This window comes from Sminthopsis crassicaudata, chromosome 6 (assembly GCF_048593235.1).
Source record: "Sminthopsis crassicaudata isolate SCR6 chromosome 6, ASM4859323v1, whole genome shotgun sequence".
Lineage (NCBI taxonomy): Eukaryota > Metazoa > Chordata > Mammalia > Dasyuromorphia > Dasyuridae > Sminthopsis > Sminthopsis crassicaudata.
Window position 1 is genome coordinate 45,589,983 of NC_133622.1, and position 22,882 is coordinate 45,612,864.

Consider the following 22,882-nt stretch of genomic DNA (forward strand, 5'->3'; position numbering starts at 1 on the left):
GATCCCTATGTGCAGTTGTATGATTCTAAGAAGTTTTCTTTTGCTTGACACCTGAGAGCATTTTTTTTCAGTGCTAGGTCTAAAATTTGTGTTTATATAATTGATCCTTATGGTTCCCATATATGACATTATATCCTTCTTGGGTAGGTAAAGAGATGTGAATTATCTGAAGTTAAATACATTGGTAGTAGAGAGAACTTAAGTGTTCTTCATTAACAGTCACTTTACATAGAAAAAACAATTCAGAAAACTAAAACTTACTTCTCTCACACCAAATTCTAATATGCCACTATCACATTTCACAAATATAAATTCATAGAAACTGTAGGTCTTAAATGTTTCTTCACCTTCACAAATATAAATTCTTAGAAACTTCAAGGTCTTAAATCTTCTTTCATCTTTTTTGTCCATATACTATTCAAAAATAGCAGGATTGATCTAGGGATAGAGTAGTGGACTCTGGAAGATTTTAATTAAAAGCCATCCTCAGATACTAGATGTGTGAGCTGGACAAGTCCCTTAATCTCATTCTTCATATGTAAAATGGCTTAATGATAGCATCTACTTCCTAAAGTTTATACAGGATAAAATGAGATAACATATATAAAATCCTTTGCAAAATTCAAATTGCTATGTGAATATTAGCTTTCATTTTAAAATATTACTATATTGCAACTTGTATTCTCACACCACACAACAACTTCACAGACACAGAGACTAACTTAGCTTCTACAATCCTGGCACTTTGACACCATTTATTGGACTTAGTCTTAATCTACTTTTTATAATTTTTTTTTTCAAAATACATGAAAATATAGTTTTCAACATTTACCCTTGCAAAACCTACTTCTCATCTCCCCCCCTTCTCTAAACAGTAAGTAATCCAATATAGGTTAAATGTCTTAATCTACTTTAAATTCAGGGTGGAATTGATAGTTTGAGGAAAAGTAGATCCATCCCACACAAATGGTGTGCCTTTCTCAGCATTCCTAGACACTGCCAACTTTGGTTTTGTTTGTTTGTTTTTAATATTATTTTACTTTTTCAAAACACAGCAACAAAGTCACAGGTTGGGTTAACCAGCCAACAATTTATAACAGATCAGAGGAGCAGAAGGAAAAAGAAAAATAACTTGATTTTCCCCCAAAGATTCTCAGAAGGAGAGAGGCTCTCCTGGCAATGTCTGCAGCTGATCTTGGGTTCCCTTTTGAAGCTTTTTTTGCTGATGTCATTTTTTAAAGGGAGATGAAAATTAAACATGGAGTGGACTTTTAGACTCTTTAGTCCCCATTTCTACAATAGTAATATTAAAGTCAGGATCCTTTCAAAAAGTTATCTATATAAGCTAAGTATTAAACCTGCCTCTTAGAACAAAATCACAACATTCCTAGGTTCCATTCAGGACTGAGAATTTGAAAAGCAAGGTTGCCAGTTTAAGATTCTGTCTTAGAGGGACCAAAGATAAGCAGAGCCAGTACCCCAATTGGTTCAAGTAAGGCATAAGTACAGAGAGAACAAATGATTCTCACCAGGAGATAATATCCCCTCCAAAGGAGTCTCAAGATTGTCTGTGGGAGTAGTAGTTCAAATTCCGATCTTAGAAGCACTACAGAAGAGTGCATTATTATATGGTCCAAAGCACTAGTCCCTGCTTCTGTAATTTATTATTTGGATAATAGGAAGATTGAAAAATAATACTTTGAAGCCAAAATACAATATATTAAAAAAAAAAAAAAAAACTATAACATATTCTGGGGAAGCAGTCTTACAGCAAGATTTTTATCCTTGCATAGTCCTTGGTATAAAGAAATTACTTTTTCATTCATTCATGTATTCCTTGATTTATTCTTCCCAAAATAATATATGTAATGCACTTTTTGGTCAATTCACCTTTAAATAAATGCTTTATCAGTTTTTTTTTCTTTTTATCCTCTTTCATTTTTGTATAAATCTAAATATTGACATTAACATGTTATATATATATCATGATGATAGCATTTAAATGTCTAATTAAGTAGGGAAAGTTTGCAAAGGAAACTAAGTCACTATAAAGACAGAAATTTCTAATCACTTAGAGCAGCAAAATGGCAATAAAATGAGGGAGTTACTAATCATGCCTAAGCTGAGAGTCCAAGTCCCACCAAGGCTATTTATCTATGATAATATGATCTTCATGCAGAGAAAATCTATTCTACAGTTTGAATCTGGTGCCCTGGGAAAAACCCTAGTAATCCTAGCTAATACTCTTAGCTCAAGACAATAGCTGGAAGATTGTTGCAGTAATCCATGGTTGGACTCTTGAGCATCTGGATTAGGGTGAATATTCAAATAGGAAATGATAGACAGTTCTGGCTTTTTGAAAGAATAGGCAATGAAATTGTGACTAACTGAATTTGGAAGTGGGGGACAGAATAAAATAGTAAAAAGTGTTTAGGATTGAAATCATAAGATCTTTGCATTATTCCTATTTCTATAATTTGTACTTATGATATCAGGTAACTTTGGGTCTCAGTTTCCTAATTTGTGAAATATTCTACCTCTGGTCACTAATGAAAACCAGCCAGGGCTTTGAGTCAAAGATGCTCAGGAATAAGAGCTTCCCAAAATTTACCAGCAGTGATTCCCTTCTTTCCTTAGAACCATCTTCAAGAAGAGCATTTTCCCCTTTCTCTCTAGGAAAGAGATCAGATTATACTTGGAATATACCAAAAAGTCATACACTTTTTAGTAGAATCACAAATATGAAACATCTTGATTCAAGTCGTTGCAATGATCACTGCTCTCACAAATGGTTGAGATTTCTAGCCTCATTTCTTGAAATTACATATTGGTAATTTATATCACAATCTTTAATTACTAGGTTAAAATTAAATTAATGATTAATTTTAAAAGTCAAAATTCTATAGTTATTTCAGATTTATTATCTTTATATGAACATTTCCCCTGATACTTTTCTCTCTCAATATTTCTTTATTATATTAAAAGTTCCTCTTTTCTTGCTCATTCCATTAGCACCTCTGCCTTTTCTAAGGGGATTTGTACATGAAGATTTCCTTCCCTTCCCCTTTTTTTGCTTTTGTTCTTTTACTTTATTTGCCACAATTCAGTGTAATAAAAGGAAAATAATCTTATATATACCTCTCACTCCACCAATTCCCTACAATTTTTTTGGAAAGGTGGTAGAGAAATGCTTAAGGCAGTTCTTAAAAATCTTGAAGATCTAGAAAGTAAAGATAATAAGACATTTTCTTTTAGGAAGTTAGATGCTATACCACTTGGTGCATATATGTTTTAGTATTTTCTATGCCTCTTCCTGTGATGTAGTTTCCCTCTTTTTATCTCTCCTTCCCCTGTTTCTGATACTATCCCCTTCCCTTTACTACTTCCCTTTTTTTTTATATTATATCAGTAAAATCAAATTATCCATGTGGACTTTCTGTATATCCACAACAGAGATACAGTTTTCAAGAGTTCTTTTTACCTTTTACTGCTTCTCTTCATCTTGTGGATGTAGATCTTTGTTTAAGTCTGGTTTTTTTCTTAGAAACAAATGGAATTCCTCTGTTTCATTAAATAACCATCTTCTTCCATGGAAGAAAATGCTAAACTTAGCTGGGTAATTTATTCTTGATTGCAAGCCTTGTTCTTTTGCCTTTCGAAATATCAGGTTCCAGGTACTTTGATCCTTTAATGTGGAGACAGCTAGATCTTGCGTGACTCTTATTGTGGCACCTTGATATTTCAATTGTTTTTTTCCTAGCTGGTTATCATATTTTTTCCCCTTTGTTTGGTAGTTCTGAAGCTTAGCCACAATGTTCCATGGAGTTCTTTTTTTAGGATCTTTTTCAGAAGGTGTTCGATGAATTCTTTCAATGCCTATTTTCCCTTCTGCTTCTGTTATATCTGGACAGTTCTCTTTAATGATTTCCTGTAAAATAGAATCTAGGCTCTTTTTTTGATCATAGTTTTCGGGAAGTCCAATGATCCTCAGATTATCTCTCCTAGATCTATTTTCCAGGTCTATAGATTTTCCCAGTAAGTATTTGATGTTATTCTCCAGCTTTTCATTTTTTTTTTTGTTTGACTGATTCTTGGTTTCTCAATGACTCATTCATTTCTATTTTGCTCAGTCCTGATTTTTAATGAGTTATTTTCTTCATTCACCTTTTTTTAGTTCTTTTTGTATATGCCCAATTGAGTTTTTAAATGAATTATTTTGCTCTGTTGAATTTTTTTCCATTTCACTATTTTTTTAGTGAGTTATTTTCTTTTTCCAATTCAGAAATCCTACTTTTCTGTGTTTTTTTTAACCTTTTCTAATTCACAAATTTTGTTTCCCTGAACCTCCTGTGAATTCTTTATTTTTTCCAACTCAAATTTCAGAACGTTGTTATTCTCTATCATAGCTTCTCTTTCCTTTCCCTATTTTTCTTCAAACTCTCTTAACTTTTTAATAGTGTCTTCTAGGAGAGAGTTATGTGATGGGGGACAGGTATCATTCCCCTTTAGGGTATTATCTGGTGACTGTCTGCTGTTAGCTTCCTGGGGGTTGGATACCCGCTCTTTCTCTGTGTAGAAGGTGTCAATCGTTCTCTTCAGATTCCTACTCATTGTTAAAAATCTATTGGCATTTGCCCTTGGGGTAAGAAGTTTATTTATTTACCAGCTTCCTCCCAGAGTGGATAGATACAGCAAGTCCTGTGCCTGAGCTAAGAGAGAGCTCTGGGAGAGAGTCCCCCTCACCCCTCCCCAGAAATGCCTCAGAGGTGGTTAGCATCTCTGCAGCTTCGAGGAGTACCCAGTGAAGGACCCCGCTGTGTGCCCTAGTGACTGCCCTGAGGTTTAAGGCTGAACAGTGAAAATGTCATGAACCCCAGCCAATGCCTCCCGTGGGGCTGTGGATATTAGCAGCTGAAGTGAAAAGCCCCTGTGCTCAAACCGGAAGTGTCTGCCTGGAAACCGCAGTCCCTACTTTAAAGGTTCTGCTTCTCTGGGAGTTCTGCTTTCCTGGGAATTCTGCTTCTGCTAGAATTCCACTGCCCCAGGCTGAGCCCCACATTATGTGGATTAGAGGCTGCCCCAGGTTGTGTCCCCACTATTCAGGCTCTCAACTACCCCAAGGAGAAGCCCCGGGCAGCAGAAGGTGGCTGCACAGCCCTGCCGAGATCTATTAGGTCACTTCCAGATTGGGGTGGATTTAGGATCTGGCTTTATATTTTAAAGTGGCTTGATTTCTCTTCTGATCTGCTATTTTATAAGCAGAGAAAAGCTAACAGCCTATGCCAGACTCCTCTATCTCAGTGGCCTCTCTGATCCCAGAGTTCTCCCCAGTCCTATCGGCACAGTGTGCTAGCATCTAACTCTGTCTGTGCTGGTCTTTTTTTTTTTTTTCCCTCCCCTTGGAACCGACCTTTTCTGTTGAAATTCCACATTCTCTTCAGATGGTAAGTTGTGCTTCTAATCCTTGTGGATTTTTGAGGCTGATTTAACTAATTGGTATTGAGGGAAGAAGGGAGCTTACAAATTCATGTGTATCTTCTCTGCCATCTTGGCTCCGCCCTGGAACTCATGTTTTAAAAAAAGCTAAAATAGGCCTATACGTGAATAGTCCCTCTAAATTGGAAATTGCATTCTTCAAGCAAGAAGAAGTTCCAAGAATTAAAGAAGATATTCTCCATCAGATGGCAGTAACAATTCAGTGGAAAAAAAGCCTAGAGGCAGAGGACAACAGCTACAAGAAAACAACAACACAAAGAAGGCATTGGACACTAGAAAGGATGTAGGTGTCCACTGGGCATCAGTGAGGCACAGTAGTTTGTCCAGAGATAGAACTAATGGAACCATAAGAGGTGTTCTAAGTGATCCATAACCCTAAACCTATGAATTGTCTGAGAAATTATCCCTTTTTACTAATAGCATGAGAATCAGCAGTTCATTGGGTTCTTTTTGCTTGGGAAGCAGGAGAATATTTTTTTGTTATGTATATGTATAATATCTTGCTATTCCACTTAATTAAACATCCTTTGTATTGAATTCCTGTTTTACACAGCTTAGTCCAGGGAAATTCATTGAAAATAGAGACCCAGAAATTTTAATTTGAACAATGACAGAAGTGTTAAACATGCAGACTGCTGACAAGCCCACAATACTCTCAAGTGGAGTCTGAGCCCAATTCTAATGAAATTAGGAAATATTTAACAAAATAAATAAAAATACAATAAAACATAAATAAAATTTCCTTTTAAACTAAATTAACAACTAGAAACGCTAGCCTCGGCAATAAGAGCCGAGAAAGAGATTCAAGGAATTAGAGTAGGAAATGAGGAAATCAAACTATCACTTTTTGCAGATGACATGATGGTATACTTAGAGAACCCCAAAGACTCTGCTAAAAAACTACTAGAAATAATTCAAAATTTCAGCAAAGTGGCAGGATACAAAATAAATCCACATAAATCCTCGGCATTTTTATATATCACTAACAAAATGCAACAGCAAGAGATACAAAGAGAAATTCCATTCCAAACAAATGTTGAGAGTATAAAATATTTGGGAATCCATCTACCAAAGAAAAGTCAGGAATTATATGAGCAAAATTACAAAACACTTGCCACAAAAATAAAATCAGATTTAAATAATTGGAAAGACATTCAGTGCTCTTGGATAGGCCGAGCGAATATAATAAAGATGACAATACTCCCCAAACTAATCTATTTATTTAGTGCTATACCAATCAGACTCCCAAGAAACTATTTTAATGACCTAGAAAAAATAACAACAAAATTCATATGGAAGAATAAAAGGTCAAGAATTGCAAGGGAACTAATGAAAAAAAACTCAGAGGAAGGTGGTCTAAGTGTACCTGATCTAAAGCTATATTATATAGCAGCAGTCACCAAAACCATTTGGTATTGGCTACGAAATAGACCGGTAGATCAGTGGAACAGATTAGATACAAAGGACAAAAAAGGGTACATCTATAGCAATCTAATCTTTGACAAACCCAAAGATTCCAACATTAGGGATAAAAATTCATTATTCGGAAAAAACTGTTGGGAAAACTGGAAATTAGTATGGCAGAAATTAGATATGGATCCACACTTAACACCATATACCAAGATAAGATCAAAATGGGTCCATGATTTAGGCATAAAGAGGGAGATAATAAATAGATTAGAGGAACAGAGGATAATCTACCTCTCAGACTTGTGGAGGAGGAAGGAATTTATGACCAGAGGAGAACTAGAGATCATTATTGATCACAAAATAGAAGATTTTGATTACATCAAACTAAAAAGTTTCTGTACAAATAATACTAATGCAAACAAGATTAGAAGGGAAGTAACAAATTGGGAAAATATTTTTAAAAACAAAGGTTCTGACAAAGGTCTCATTTCCAAAATATATAGAGAACTGACCCAAATTTATAAGAAACCGAACCATTCTCCAATTGATAAATGGTCAAAGGATATGAACAGACAATTCTCAGAGGAAGAAATTGAAACTATATCCACTCACATGAAAGAGTGTTCCAAATCACTACTGATCAGAGAAATGCAAATTAAGACCACTCTGAGATACCACTACACACCTGTCAGATTGGCTAAGATGACAGGAACAAATAATGACAAATGTTGGAGGGGATGTGGGGAAACTGGGACACTAATACATTGCTGGTGGAGTTGTGAAAGAATCCAGCCATTCTGGAGAGCAATCTGGAATTATGCCCAAAAAGTTATCAAACTGTGCATACCCTTTGACCCAGCAGCGCTACTACTGGGATTATATCCCAAAGAAATACTAAAGAGCGGAAAGAGACATATATGTGCCAAAATGTTTGTGGCAGCTCTTTTTGTTGTAGCTAGAAACTGGAGGATGAATGGATGTCCATCAGTTGGAGAATGGTTGGGTAAATTATGGTATATGAAGGTTATGGAATATTATTGCTCGGTAAGAAATGACCAGCAGGAGGAATATAGAGAGGCCTGGAGAGACTTACATCAACTGATGCTGAGTGAAATGAGCAGAACCAGAAGATCACTGTACACTTCAACAACAATGCTGTATGAGGATGTATTCTGATGGAAGTGGAAATCTTCAACATAAAGAAGATCCAACTCACTTCCAGTTGATCAATGATGGACAGAGGTAGCTGCACCCAGAGAAGAAACACTGGGAGGGGAATGAAAATTGTTAGCACTAATATCTGTCTGCCCAGGTTGCATATACCTTCGGATTCTAATGTTTATTGTGCAACAAGAAAGTGATATTCGCACACATGTATTGTACCTAGACTATATTGTAACACATGTAAAATGTATGGTATTGCCTGTCGTCGGGGGGAGGGAATAGAGGGAGGGGGGGTAAATTGGAAAAATGAATACAAGGGATAATATTATAAAATATATATATATATATATATATAATAAAAAAAAAATTAATTCTTAAAAAAATAAATAAATAAACTAAATTAACATGTATAAGTCACGGTTCTACACTTATGTTATTATATACAGAGTAGAGGTCTCTATTTTTATTTGAGTTGGTCACCATTGCCTTATAGGACAGTGCTTTTAGGGAACTGGTTTGGGTGGGTCCCAGGCTGAAAATAATTCATACAGATTTCTAGTACTTACCTCATTATATGTTTTACTCTGGCCTCTTTTGAAAAGGCATGAAAACAATGTAGAAAGTAAACTCAAAGCTAGGAAGACTACAACTACAACTAACTAACTCTCTTCTCTTCCTTCTTACTCTTTCTTATAGTTTATATATAATCTCCACAGGGCACGATAGTACAAAGGCCTATTAATTCCAGAGCTCAAAAGAGACTCCTTATGAAATTTGGAAAATTATGATAAAGGACAGAGAATGACAATGTATAATTTCATTGCCTGATGATCTTCCTAAAGCAGCTTTATGGTCCTATGGTACTTTCCAGTTGGCAAAGTGGTTTTTTAACGATAATTCTATAAGATAGGGAGTGCAAGTGTTAATGTTTCCATTTTACCAATTAAAGAAGACTCAGGAGAAGTTAAATGACTCATCTATCTAGAGGCAGAGTTCTGTCCTACATATTTTCACTTAGTATAATGTATAGATTTAATGTATAGATTTCCTCCTCTAAAGAACAGACATATTCAGAGAATAATAGTTACATACAATAAGACAGAGGGAAAAAATAATACAGAGAAGCAATATGATTGAATCTATCATCATAATCTAAAAATAAGCAATTTTTGATTTGCCTTTAAAGTGTCATTTTAATTTATGACTTGCTATTTTGAAGCATTTGAAATATTATATATATATATATGACATTAAATGTTAGTAATTTTGTCATCATAATAATCTAAAAGTAATAAATTTTTAATATATTTGTCTTTAAAGTATCATTTTAATGACACTTGCTATTTTGAAGTATTTGGAATATTTTAGATATACAGCATTAGATAATACTAATATTGTCAACACTATTGCCAAGAAGTGCACTTTGAAACTATTGAACAAATACAAAACAACTCTTTCAGTGAGGGACCTATATATAGAAACATTTATTCATTCTTAGAAGGTTACAGAATTTTTTAATCTGCTTTCATATAATGACTGGTCTGCAAAATAATCTACAGTTTTCAGAGTAACAATTAAGAGCTATATAAATGCATCAACATCTATGAAAAGACTGGTCAATAGAATTTTATAATCCAGCCAGAATATTTTGAAATACTACCTTTTATGGCTCATGATTAGTAGATATTCTACCAAAGCAAGAAAGAGTGTGGGTAGCAGCTTTCAAAATTGGTTAGCTGTGGACAAGAATATAGGTATCTGTAGACATTCTCAGCAAGATCTTGATATGTGTTGCAGCAGGAATGTTATTTGTTTCTAATAAAGACTTTTGTGGAATCACAAGCCTTAAAAGTCAACAGCCAAAAAAGGAGAAAAAAAGCAAAGAAAAAGAAAATCCACAGACCCAAGATTTTGCATTTTTTTACAGACTTCTATGTTAAACCAAAATATTTATCTCAAAACAAATTCAAAATAGGGAAAAAATGTGTGAATTTAACTTTTGATGGGATTTCTCTTGTGTGATGTGAGCTTTATGTAAATTAAATTTTTATATACCTTCTCTTAATTAATAACATCAGTAATAGATTAGGCACTGAAGAAATAGGCAAAATTTATACATCCAAAGAGTTTAAACAAGTTTTAAATGGTAAGAAATGATGACAGTTTTCTCAAACTAATTAAGTTATATATCAAATGGAACAATTACAAGATTTTTAAAAAGATTTTACAAACTTGAGGAAAATACTTTTTCTTAACCAAAATGTGCAAGCATATTCATAGTACGAGCATAAGTTATTATGTTGTAATAAAGAACTGGAAACAAAATAAATGAGGAAGAGCTAAAAATGTTCGTATACAAATATAATGTAATATTGTAGTTCCATAAGTAATGGTGTATATACATGATTCAAAGAAATTGGGGAAGACTTGTGCTGCAGAATGAAATGAACAAAACCTAGAGAATAATTGATTCACTATCCACAACAATAATGCAAGGAAAATCAACACAAAAAGTCCTTAGAACTCTGACCAAAGCAGCAAACATTCATGACTTGAAATGCTATTTCTTGACAGAGTGGTAATAGACTAGAAATAAGAAATGAAACATATTTTCAGAAATGGACAAGATATTGATTTGTTTGGTATCATTGTACATATTAAAAATAGCTTCATGTACTAAAATGAATTAGTGCTAGTGATAAACATGAAAAAAGAACACTCATATTTTTTTAAAATACATATAAAAGAAATGCAGAAGGAAAAACAGAAAAAACAATTGTGTCACTACCTTTTAAAATTTAACATGTATACACACACACACACACACACACACACACACACATATATATATATATATGAAAATATAAATTTCTGTTTTATATGTGTGTGTATCTTTCCCCCTGTTCTATTTTGGGTTTTGAAATATCTGTGTTTGTTGATTTTTAAATTCACAATAACAGCAAAAATAAAGACCCCAAAAATTCTATTATTATATATTCTGCTTTTTGGCTTTTGGTGTGGTAAACAAGCTTATAGCCTTGGGAAAATATAGAATGTAAGATATTAGAGATAGAAAAAAAATTTGAGACTGTCTAGATTAACTCCTCCACTTTATACAAAAAGAAAATAAAGCTCCTCAATAAGTTGTTACTTAAAAGATCCCATTTATAGAATATTTTTTTTTTTTACTTTCGCAACACACTGTACCTACAATAACTTATTTGATCCTCACAATAACCCAATGAGTGAGGTGTTATTATTATTAAGCATATTTCACATATGAGGAAACGAAGTCAAAAACAGTTATGTCAATGCTTCTTAAACTATGGGTCACAACCCTATGTGGGGTCATGTAACTTTATGTGAGGAGCTCAAGCAAAACTTGGCAACAATAAAAAATATCAAATTTTCCTCTAAGCTTTAATTCTTTATGTAAAAATAAAGAAGCACATACATCTCATTAGTATGCAAATTTGCTTTCACCTTTAATAAATGGTATGGATGCCAAATAATTGTTTTAAAATAAATTTCTTTATGATTTATTATCAGTAAATGTTTGATTTATATACCTATTTTAAATATCTATATACCTAAGGAAGCATAACAATTTTTTGGGCAAAAAGGGGGTTGAGTGGAAAAAGTTTAAGAAGCTCAGGTTTAGGTGACTTGTCTAAGATTAGTTACTAATCTAAGGCAGATAGGAAATATGTTTTCTTTTTTTCTTTTGGTAAAGCAATTGGTGTTGGTTGAGTTGCCAGATCACACAGCTAATAAGTGTTAAGTTTCTGAGGTCACATTTGAACCCAGGTGTTCCTGATTCCAGGGTTGCTGCTATATCCACTGCACCTCTAGCAGCCCCCAGATAGTAACTATCTAAAGTATATTCCAAATTATATCGTCCTAACTCCAAATCTAATGCTCTACTACATTGCCAACATGTCTTACCCCACCCTCTAATTTCCATTTCTTATCTTACTGTCCTCTGTGATATGCCCATTTCAGGGGCTAATCATATCTCACCTTCACGCTTTGAATAGACTGATTTTCCTAAAGCCTCCAATCCTCTCATGCTCTCTAATATATCCTTCATATAGCTGTCAAAATAATCTTTCTAAGCTATAAGTATGTCTGTGTCATTCCTTTAGTTGTTTCCTATTATGTATAGGATAAAATGTCATTTCCTTCACATGTCCTAATTTATTATTTCATAAGTATGTCATAAGCTTTCCAATCTCCCTACTCCTTTTCATTTTCTACATTCTGGCAAAAATGGATTACTAGTTATTTCTAAAACTCCATTTTTATTAGTCACACTATGACAGAAGCCCAGCTAATATATCAGGAACATCCTCTGTACAGATCTCACCTCTCAAGCACCTCTGCCAGGAAGCCTTCCTTGATCATCTCACCTAGTCTCCTATTCTACAAATTTTGCTTGAGCATCTTGCCTAGTTTTCACACCTGTTCCCATGATTCCCCAGAGAGTGAAGAGTCTCAAATTGAGCAGCATCCCAAAGAACATCAGTATTCCCTCCAGTCTTTCCCTAGGAGCCTGGTAACTGCTTCTCCTGATGCTGCAGTCACAGCCACTAACAACACAGAAAATAAAGCTCTTATCATCAAAGTCCTTGGCATTTTAAAAGGTTCAACATTAAAAACTAATATGATTTTATCAGTGAAAATAATATTAAAGGAGATGTTTTCCCATCTGCTTTGCTGCTTTATCATCAGCATCATTGGGATTTTTCCTCTGACTTGCTGTTGAAACCTATAGATTTCCCTTTCTTCCTCCCTCCACTCCAAACTCCCAATTAGAATGTGTGTTCTTAAGATCAGGAATTAATTTTTTTTTAATGCGCTAGGATAAAGTATTTGTTGTAGAATCACAACGATGATTCCTCAGATATTTATGAGTTGTGCGACTGCAGGTAAGTAATTTAATATCACCACACCTATAAAATGGGGATAATGATCTTATCTGCCGCCAAGGGAACTTATGAGGTTCAAATGAGATTTTATGAGATTTTATGGTAAAGTGACTTAAAGGAAGTTCTAATTTGGAATTATGGTTTATATGCTTCCTATCTGCATTAAGTAACCTGAAAAAGTTACCTAAATTATCTGTCTAAACTAAACTTTGTTTTCTTATATGTAAAATGAATGTGTATTATTACAAAAACATCTTACTCACAGGGTTATTAGAGGACAATATAAGATAAAATAGGAACAATGCTTTGCAAACATTAATGCTAGCTATTAACATTATGATCCTCAGTGTTTAGCCTAGTACTTTGTACATATTGAGCATTAATAAATGCTTTTCTCCCCATTCAATGATTGGTCTAATGCTGTTTAATGTTTTTAGCAATGACTTAGATGAAGCTCTAAATGGTATGTTTATCAAAGCTGCAGAAATAAGTACAAAGCTTTCAAGGATAGCTAAGACACTGAATAACTGAATCATATTTCAAAAAATATATTTACAAATCAGCGTTTAGGGTTGCAGAAAGGACAAAAGTAAAATTTCACACTTGGGTGCAAAAATCAAACTTTACAAATATGAGACACGAAAGCATGGATATATTACAATTATTCTGAAAATGTTTTTCCCCCTGAGGCAATTGGGATTAAGTGAGTTGCTCATGGTCATATAAGTAGAAAGAATTAAGTGTCTGAGATTTGAACTCAGGACCCCTTGGTTTCAGGGCTGGTGCTCTATCCACTATGCTACCTAGTTATCCCTTGAATTCTTCTAAAACAACTATATGTCAATTAGTTAACAGCATGATGCAGAGACCAAAAAAGCTCATTTGAGCTTTGGCTGCCTTAAGAGAAAGTGCTTCTTCATTATTTTTTGTTTGTTTGTTTGTTTTTTATTTGTGCATCACATAAGACAAAGTGATGTCCTTTAAAGTAAACACTAATTACTCTTGTATCTCATGGATATGTTGTAAGCTTTCCAATTTCTCTGCTCTTTTTCACTTTCTCCATTATGGAAAAAAAAAATGCCACAGTACCATGTATACAATAGGTGGTTTGAAAATGTTTCTTAAATTGAATAATTTGAATATTTATAACATAAAGTGTCTGGAAGAGGCTCTGGAAGGCTTAGCTATGTTGCTCATAAACTATTTGACCCTGGGCTGCAATTATCCCATTTGTAAAATTGAGGTTATACCTGTTTTCTCTCATGAGGATATTGTAATGAAACAATGAATATCAAGGTATTATACAAGTTAATCCACATGCCAGATATTATTTTTAAATGAAATCTCTTCATTAGATTTTAACATACTTGAAACCATGAGGCAACAGGGCTTAGGCCAGGCTAGAAATCTAGATTATTCCTATAATGTTCAGACCAGATGTTTGCTTTGTTCAAATAAAACCAAGACAGAGAGAAGAGTAGTAATCACATATGCTCCCCTATAATTGGTGTAAACTTGGCTTTGAGCATAATTATAGTAGCCAAAAGGAGGGGATCTCTCCTGGGTAATCTCAGTCTTCCATAACACTCTTATGAAATACTATTTAGTCATCACCTCAGTGGTGAGTGGATGATAGACAATTCTACATGGACAGTGAATCCAAAAAATGACCCCTATTCTGTGGTAAGAAATAGAAAATGTCTCCAACTACTCTGCTCCCTTCCCAATCATTAGCTTAGTAATTCTTCATACTTAGGCTAAGCTTCTTCTGGCTTTTAGGAGTATGACAGGCCATGTCACAAAATAGCAACTGAAAATTGTCTGGAAAGTGAGAAAAATTATGGTGTTGACAATTTTGTGGCAATACCGTTCAAAATATGATTTCAGTCTTGACAAATTGCAGCATTTTTCAACTGTTTGGTCACCCAAACCAGAGTCATTGTTCCCATCTTCTCCAGACTTTGGGGATTAACAAATACTTTCTGATTAGCTAGTAGTTATCATTGGTTAGTAGGCTTATCTATTTCTCTTGAATAGTTCTTTTCTAAGGAAATGGGGTAGTTATGTGAAGATGTTGCTCATATAGACCTCTCCCCATTTTCCTCTTTTAGTTCTATAAGTTACTCAGAGCCCAAATCAGTAGAGATAGAGTCATAATTAGCATAAGTTAAATGGGGTTTTGCCACATGCTATCATCTTTGGAGAATGAATAGGGTTCTTCCCTATGGGGATAGAAATCTAACTACTTCATCTCAAAAATCTCCACTGATTGGGTATTGCCAACACAATGGAAACATTAATGTCCAAAAAACGATTTGGAAATTGAGTCAAAGAAAATATAATTCATGAAGCCAGAGTTTTAGAACTGGATTGTAAAAATATAGCATTAAATGCTATTTATTTGGATTGATGGTAACAATACAAAAATAAAACTCAACAGCCCATAGAATTGGCAACAATTTATGTTGTAAATATAAGGTCATGTGTAATTCAAAAGATACCATCTTTTTTTTGATCATGCTGTGATTATGTCTTACAATCAAGGAAAATTTGAGAGGTTTAAAGAAAATGCAAATCCCTGTTAGAAGAGAAAGAAATTAAACTAAGGTAAAAACTATGATCAAAGAAAAGGGAAATATTGTTCTACTGTCAGGATCTCAAAAAGTGATGAGACATGCATTGGACTGGTAGAAAAGATGCTCACATTCTAGCTATGACAATTAATAGGTGACCTTATGGAACCACACCTCTGGAGACCTTATTGCCCTTATCTGACTATAACAGGGCTTCAATAAATTAAAGTCTACAAAGTCTCACATTTTTATGACATTACATTAAATGATATATAATGAAAGCTCTAAAAGGAAAAGAATAAATCCATAATCTTTAGAGAACAAATGTATTCTCATGTATAGAAGAAATTAGCAAAAAGTTTAATTAGGGGGAAAAGATTTAGAATGTGGAGCACACAATATATTAAATATAAAATAATAAAAGAAACAAACTAATATGAATATTGTCAAAGTGATATAGGAGGTAGCACTAAGCTACCACTAAAAGGAAATTGACAAATAACAGAAGATTTCATCATGGAATTCCTTCAGAAACAGAAGTCACATAAATATGGCTTATGATATGATCAAATCATGATTACTGAAGGACAACAAAACAGTCATTTGCGGCAGACTTCAAAGTATACTGACAACAGGAATACAAACAAGAGGAGATACCTTTTTGAGTTCCACAAAAATCATTTTAAGATTTTTCAGCTGCTTTTGTCAAAGCATATGGAAGAATACTGGTAGTACCAAAATGATAAAAGAATCAAAGCTAATGTTGCTATTTTATTTTTTTATTATTATATCTTTTTTTTTTTTTTACAAAACATATGCATGGGTAATTTTTCAACATTGACCCTTGCAAAACCTTCTGTTCCAAATTTCCCCCTTCTTCCCCCTACCCCCTCCTTTAGATGGCAGGCAGTCCAATACATGCAAAATATGTTAAATTATATGTTAAATCATACACACACACACACACACACACACACACACACACACACAGAGTTATCTTGCTGCACAAGAAAAATCGGATCTAGAAAGAAAAAAAAAAACTGAGAAGGAAAACAAAAATGCAAGCAACCAATAATAGAAAGAGTGAAAATGCCATGTTGTGGTCCAAACTAAGTTCCCATAGACCTCTCTTTGGGTGTAGATGGCTCTCTTCATTACCAGACAATTGGAACTGGTTCAAATCAATTCATTGTTTAAGAGAGCCACGTTCAACAGAATTGATCATCGTATAGTGTTGTTGTTGCTATGTATAACGATCTCCTGGTCCTGCTCATTTCACTCAGCATCATTTCCTGTAAGTCTCTCCAGGCCTTTCTGAAATCATGCTGCTGATCATTTCTTACAGAACAATAATATTCCATAACTTCCATATACCATAACTTATTCAGTCATTCTCCAACTGATGGGCATCCATTCAGTTTCCAGTTTCTTGCCACTATGAAAAGGGCTGCCACAAACATTTTTGTACATATGGGTCCCTTTTAATATTGCTATTTTAAATGAGAGAGAATATAAATTATAAGAAATTCCAGGCCAATGATATATTTTAGTGCTTACAGGATTTCATCAGGGTCTTTTACAACCCATTTTCCCCTTTGCATATTGTTAGATTTTCATCCAATGAAATCCCTAAGAATAAGAAATTTTTCACAAGTTTGCTATAAGAAAGACTTGCATTAATATTATAGGCCCCACCTGATACACAAAGGGAAAGCAGTTTCCAATAACAGAATGGAAAACATCTGAATGTGGAACTTTTAAAATGTAAGATCTTTGGAGAAGCCAGTGAAATGCATTTACTCTGATTAGATTAACAAAAAGCACTTGTTCAAACCATGATGATCTTTCTGAGTTCATGTAAAGATTTGGTGTGCCAGCCAACCTGTAGACATACACAAGCACATTTTATGTATACAAGATGATGCTCAGTGAACAAAGGAATGAAAATGATGTGACAATTGAGGTAATACTGCCTAGGAGGCCTCTTATTATATATGTAGTCTGTTAACTTGCTAATAGAAAAATCCATGTTCAATTCAAGGGAAGGGAATGGGGAAAATGAAAAGAGGACAAGGTTCTGCAAGTTGAGCACAGGCTTAGGAGATGCAAAGGATATCATTTTAGAAAGGGCATGATTATTAAAAATGTATAAAAAATGATCCAGAAAATTTAGAGCAGGAGTGAAATAAAACTTCCTAAGACATAATAATGTAGCACCTAATACTTTCTAAATATCCCACCAGTTCATTTTATTTTCCAGTTTTATTTTCATTTTTCAACTTTTTTTTTTTTTGCATTTTTGTACCAATAGCTCTTACTATATCATCTCAATAAATACCACTTCCTAACAACTAATTAAATCTGGTTACCCAAATATATAGAGAGAAAACAGTTGTGAGCAATAGTATTGTGAAACTCAATCCCCCTAAACCCTGAGGGTAGAAGTGGGTAGCTTCCCTTTGGGAAACCAATCCACCAATGTATGTGGGGAGTAATGGGAAGGAGGAATTGAATGTAGATACAAATGGGCACAAATCATATACATGTGATAAATAAGGGAATTTCTTTTGATTTAGTGGTTGGGGGAAAATGATTTCATGGGTATATAATATAGGAAATATTCTTTTTATTTAAACACAAATTACCCAAGAATACGAAATAAGATGATAGATTTTTTAAAGTATCAATTTAAGTTATATATATATATATATGTATATATATATGTACATATATATGTATGTATGTATGTAAATCAATTAACGTTATAAAAATGTAGGGACTTATTTGAGGCATTGAACATTTAAGTGGAGATGGGGTTTCTCTAAATGTGTTCATGCACACACACAAAAAGTGTACTTTTCCCTTTATATGTCAAATCTTCAAAAGCTAGAAGGCATCTAGCTTTTGGATTTAATTTTTAAGCTTTCATCTGGTTGTTTTGTATGTATAAGCATAGTCTTAGCTTTGGAGTGTTTCTGGAAAAAATGAATGCATTGGCCTAGTTGATCAGTGATCTCTCAGAAGTGCTTTCTCAGTCAATTATCCTGCAGATTATATATTAAAAAATTTACATAGCTAATATTAAATCCCATTTCAATTAATATGTGATAAACTCAACTATGTTACAGGTAATTCTGAAGCTTGGTTCAATTCAGTTTGAAATAAGAAAGCTGCAAATTTCTAGAGATGAGAAGGATCTTACCTCCATGATTAAATATTTTAGCCTTTCAGCATTTTCAGTCTTTCACTCTTTACTGGCTTATTCTCTTTTACTTCAAATATATACATCTCCTCTATTTGGTAAAGGACTTTGGTACCTCCGCTCCTCATGAAACAAAACAAAGCAAAACAAATTCTCCTTTTGCAGGATCTCTGAGTTACAACAGACCTCAGAGGCTATGCAGTGCAACTACCATCTGAGCAGCAATTGTTTATTTAAACTTTTTTTGAATGTGGACAGTAAAGGAAAATGCATTTGGAGGCAGCTCTAATTGTTAGAATAGGTGGTTGTTCTTGTTATTTTTCTTACAATATGCCTAAATCTATTTTCTAAATTTTCTACCCATTAGCCATTAATTATTCCAGGAAGAAAGAGAAGAAAACTATTCCCTCTTCTCCTTTGTACTCACTCTGAAAAAGAATTGATCCATATTTATAAGTTCAACTACTACAGCTCTGCAGAGTACAGTCCAAGAATAGGAGTCTACAGACCTCAGAGATCCTTTAAATATTAATAAAGTCATTTAATATCACCCTCTGGAACTAAGATTATAAGAATCAACAACAAAAATATGGTATCTAAAAGAAGCTTTTGTGACTGAGTTGTTCATGAGAACAGTATTCTTATGCAAATAATGACCAAGAGATTAGGGCATCTCTCAAAAGACCAAAAGAAACAAACTGAAAATTAACTAATGTAGAATATTCATCAAACCAATAGCAACATGTACAAAGCAATGTTGTAATAGATAGAGTCACCTGCCTAAAGAACCAAAGTATAAAAATTTATTCCTTTTTACAGAGCTCTTCCATTACTGATATAAACTTCTCAGAATTTTGAATCACAAGTCCTTTGCTTCAATTAGTTAGTATCTGGGGCAGCTGGATGGGCATAGTGGATAGAACACTGGAGTCAGGAGGACAAGTTCAAATCTAACTTCAGACACTTAATACTTCCTAGCTGTGTGGTCCCAGGCAAGTCACTTAACTCCAATTATCTAGCCAAAAAAGAAATGTATACACACACACACACACACACACACACACACACACACAATATTTGTTTCTGCCTTAGTGCCTTTGTTCCTGTTATGACAGTAAGGGATACACTTCCCACTACTCTCTCAGACCTTAACTGAATTCTGTAATTCTTTGAAAGCCAAGTCAATAGAAATAAGTGTGAGAATCTCTGATGATAAATCTCTTTATTTTTTTTTATTAATTAACTTATATAGAATTATACCTGTATACATATATATATATATATTTTGATATAATATAAAATATTGAAAATATCTTCAACATTAACTAAAAGAAATGCAATATCTTTAGGCATTATAAAGATCTATATACAACTTGAATATTAAATACACTATAATTTTTATTTCTGATCATTTTTTTCAAGAATCCTATCCCTTTCTACTTTTCATTTTCAAATATTTTTTTATATCAAGTCAGAAGCACCTCAATAAGGCTAGCTGTCCCTAAAGGCAACCTGGTGTGGTAAATTGATATTTCTGCCCAAGGCTAAAAATAAACATAACCCAAATTATTTTTTTCCTCCTTAAAAATGTATGCATCAAAGTTTGATCATAGAAATGCTTGATAGATTTTTGTTTTTCTTGTCTTCTCAATGGGTGGTAGAGGATAGAAGGGAGAGAGAGAATTTAGAAGTGAAAATAAAATAGAATTTTTTAACAGTGTGATAGGCTAGATAAAGTAAATAGCAATACATTTCTTCATGTCTATGTCAGATAAAATAGCTAGAATATGTGTACTATCTAACTCTGTTTCCATTCAATTCTATATTTTGGAAGGGGGCTGAATTTTTTATATTAAATATACATTCACACATATACATATGTATGGAAATATGTATATATATATATATATATATATTTATAGTATATGTTCATATAATACACAGACACACATCTGTGTGTTGGTTGATGTAAAGATTTCATGAAACTTGATAGGTATCACAAGTGATGGTTTTTTAGACCTGGAGTCAGGAAGACTTAATTCTGTCTTATGCTTAATATACTTACTATTTATTACAACCTGGGCACTTCACTACTTTGCCTTCTTTGTGAAGAAGTCCTTTCTAGTGGTAAATTCTACAATTTGGTGACTGTGAATTAAACATTTGTCATTTTGTAGTCAACAAAAAATACCTAGTGACATGCCTCTTTCCCCTTTCACAGTTCTAATATGCATCCATGCAATTGGTCAAGCTCAGTGTGAATTGAGAATGGCTTTCACCCCTTACAATAGAATAATAGAAAGATAGCTGGCATTGCCATATAATAACATGATTAGAATTCTCTTTTGTTTTAAAATGAAAGTAGGCTGTATGGAAATAATGATAATAAGTAATAACAAAGACATGGTAGTAATAAACCAGTAATAAGCAAGTTAGAACTTTGTAATTTGGGTATTTAAACACAATGTTATAGTTTATGGCCTTTTTATCACCAGCATGTTATTCCACATTTGCCTTTCTGCAAAACATTCACCATAATTTACCATACCTACTAATTAAACTGGTGGAATTCTTTCCAAAAAAAAAAAGTCAATCTAGACTGAACTTATTTCTTTCCTCTAAGTAAAGGAATAAAAATAATTGTGAGGTGCACTATATATTTTAAATGGTTTCTTAACTATAAGAGAAAAGGATGACAATGGTGGCAGGGGCCAAAACCAAATAAATATTTGAAATTATGTCCTGATAAATTTGGCAATATGTTTAAAAGAATTGCCTATGTTTAATCCATGTCAGCTTGCTGTCTTGGGGAGGGCAGAGATAATAAAGCAAGGGAGAAAAATTTGGAGCACAAAGTTCTATAAAAATCAATATTGAAAACTTTCTCTACAAGTATAAAAAATAAAATATTATTGAAAATTTTAAAAGAAAGAAAGAGAGCATACTATGTTCAGGGAAATAAGTAGAACTAAATTAAACCATTTATTTAGCCCTTTAGCTCTAATTTTTGTTAGGCACTGGATGAGGTGCAAAGCAAATCAGTGCATGGTCTCTGCCCTCATGGGTCATAGCAAAATAAAGAAATTCAAATACCAGACATACACAGCCTAAGCCACAGATTAACTGTAACAAGTCCATAGGACAAGTTGTTGAGATCAGCATTGAGAAAAATGAGAACAAGAGATGTTGTGACTTTGCCTTAGTCAGATACCTGAGAATTCAGTCTCAAATCTTGTAGACTCCAAGGTTGTCGTTCCATTCATTAGACAGCATTGCTTTCCATAATGTAACATTATAAGAAATATAATAAAAAAAGCCAGAAAGTTAAAAGTGGGGTCAGTGAAAGTGATAATCACTATCATCTGGATAAACTGAGAATCCAAAGAAGACATCTTGAAAAATGTAAAATTTTAACCACATGTTGAAGGACAGATAGAATTTCAAAGGGTGGAAGGATACTTTTTCCAGGCAGAGGGAGTAGTATAGACAGAGACAAAGGGGCAGGAAAATATTGTATTCTGTACAAAGATAGAATCACATAAAGAGAAGAATCTGATAATAGTAGACCAAAGAGGTAAGAAAGAACCAAATCATTATTGTCTTGTCTCCCTCCTCCCAGAAAGAGAGGCAATAATATATTATAGAAGAAAAATAAGACTCATGCAACAGAATGGGTTCTAATCCCACCTTTGTGATCTTAGGTAATTTTAATTTCAATTTTCCCAGGGCTCCTTATTTGTAAAATGGAAATTTGAAATAGATGGGTTCTGAGGTTGTTTACTGTTCTAGGTCTATGATTCTATAACTCAGGTTATATAATAGAGGTATTCATTCCCTGGTAATAGATTTCAATTTGAAATACAGTATTTTACCTGAAGCTCTGCTGTTTTGTACCCCTAACAAATAATTGTAAAAGTCTATTATAGAGGCTCATTTTCAGGATTGCCCTTTAGCATACCTTCTCAAAGCTACAGAAAAAGAGAGACAGAGACAGAGAGACAAGGATTTAGAAAGAGACAGAGAGAGAAAGAGTGACAGAGACACAGAGAGAGAGACAGAATGACACAGAAAGAAAGTGAAACAGAGACAAAAGCAGAGACAAATAAAGA

At 33.6% G+C, this 22,882-nt stretch overlaps 1 pseudogene; it reads left to right on the forward strand.

Moving 5' to 3' along the window:
• Nucleotides 1-12,961: 12,961 nt before the first annotated feature.
• The window catches only part of LOC141547258 (heterogeneous nuclear ribonucleoprotein H-like), a 51,857-nt pseudogene continuing 41,936 nt past the window's right edge, over nucleotides 12,962-22,882 (forward strand).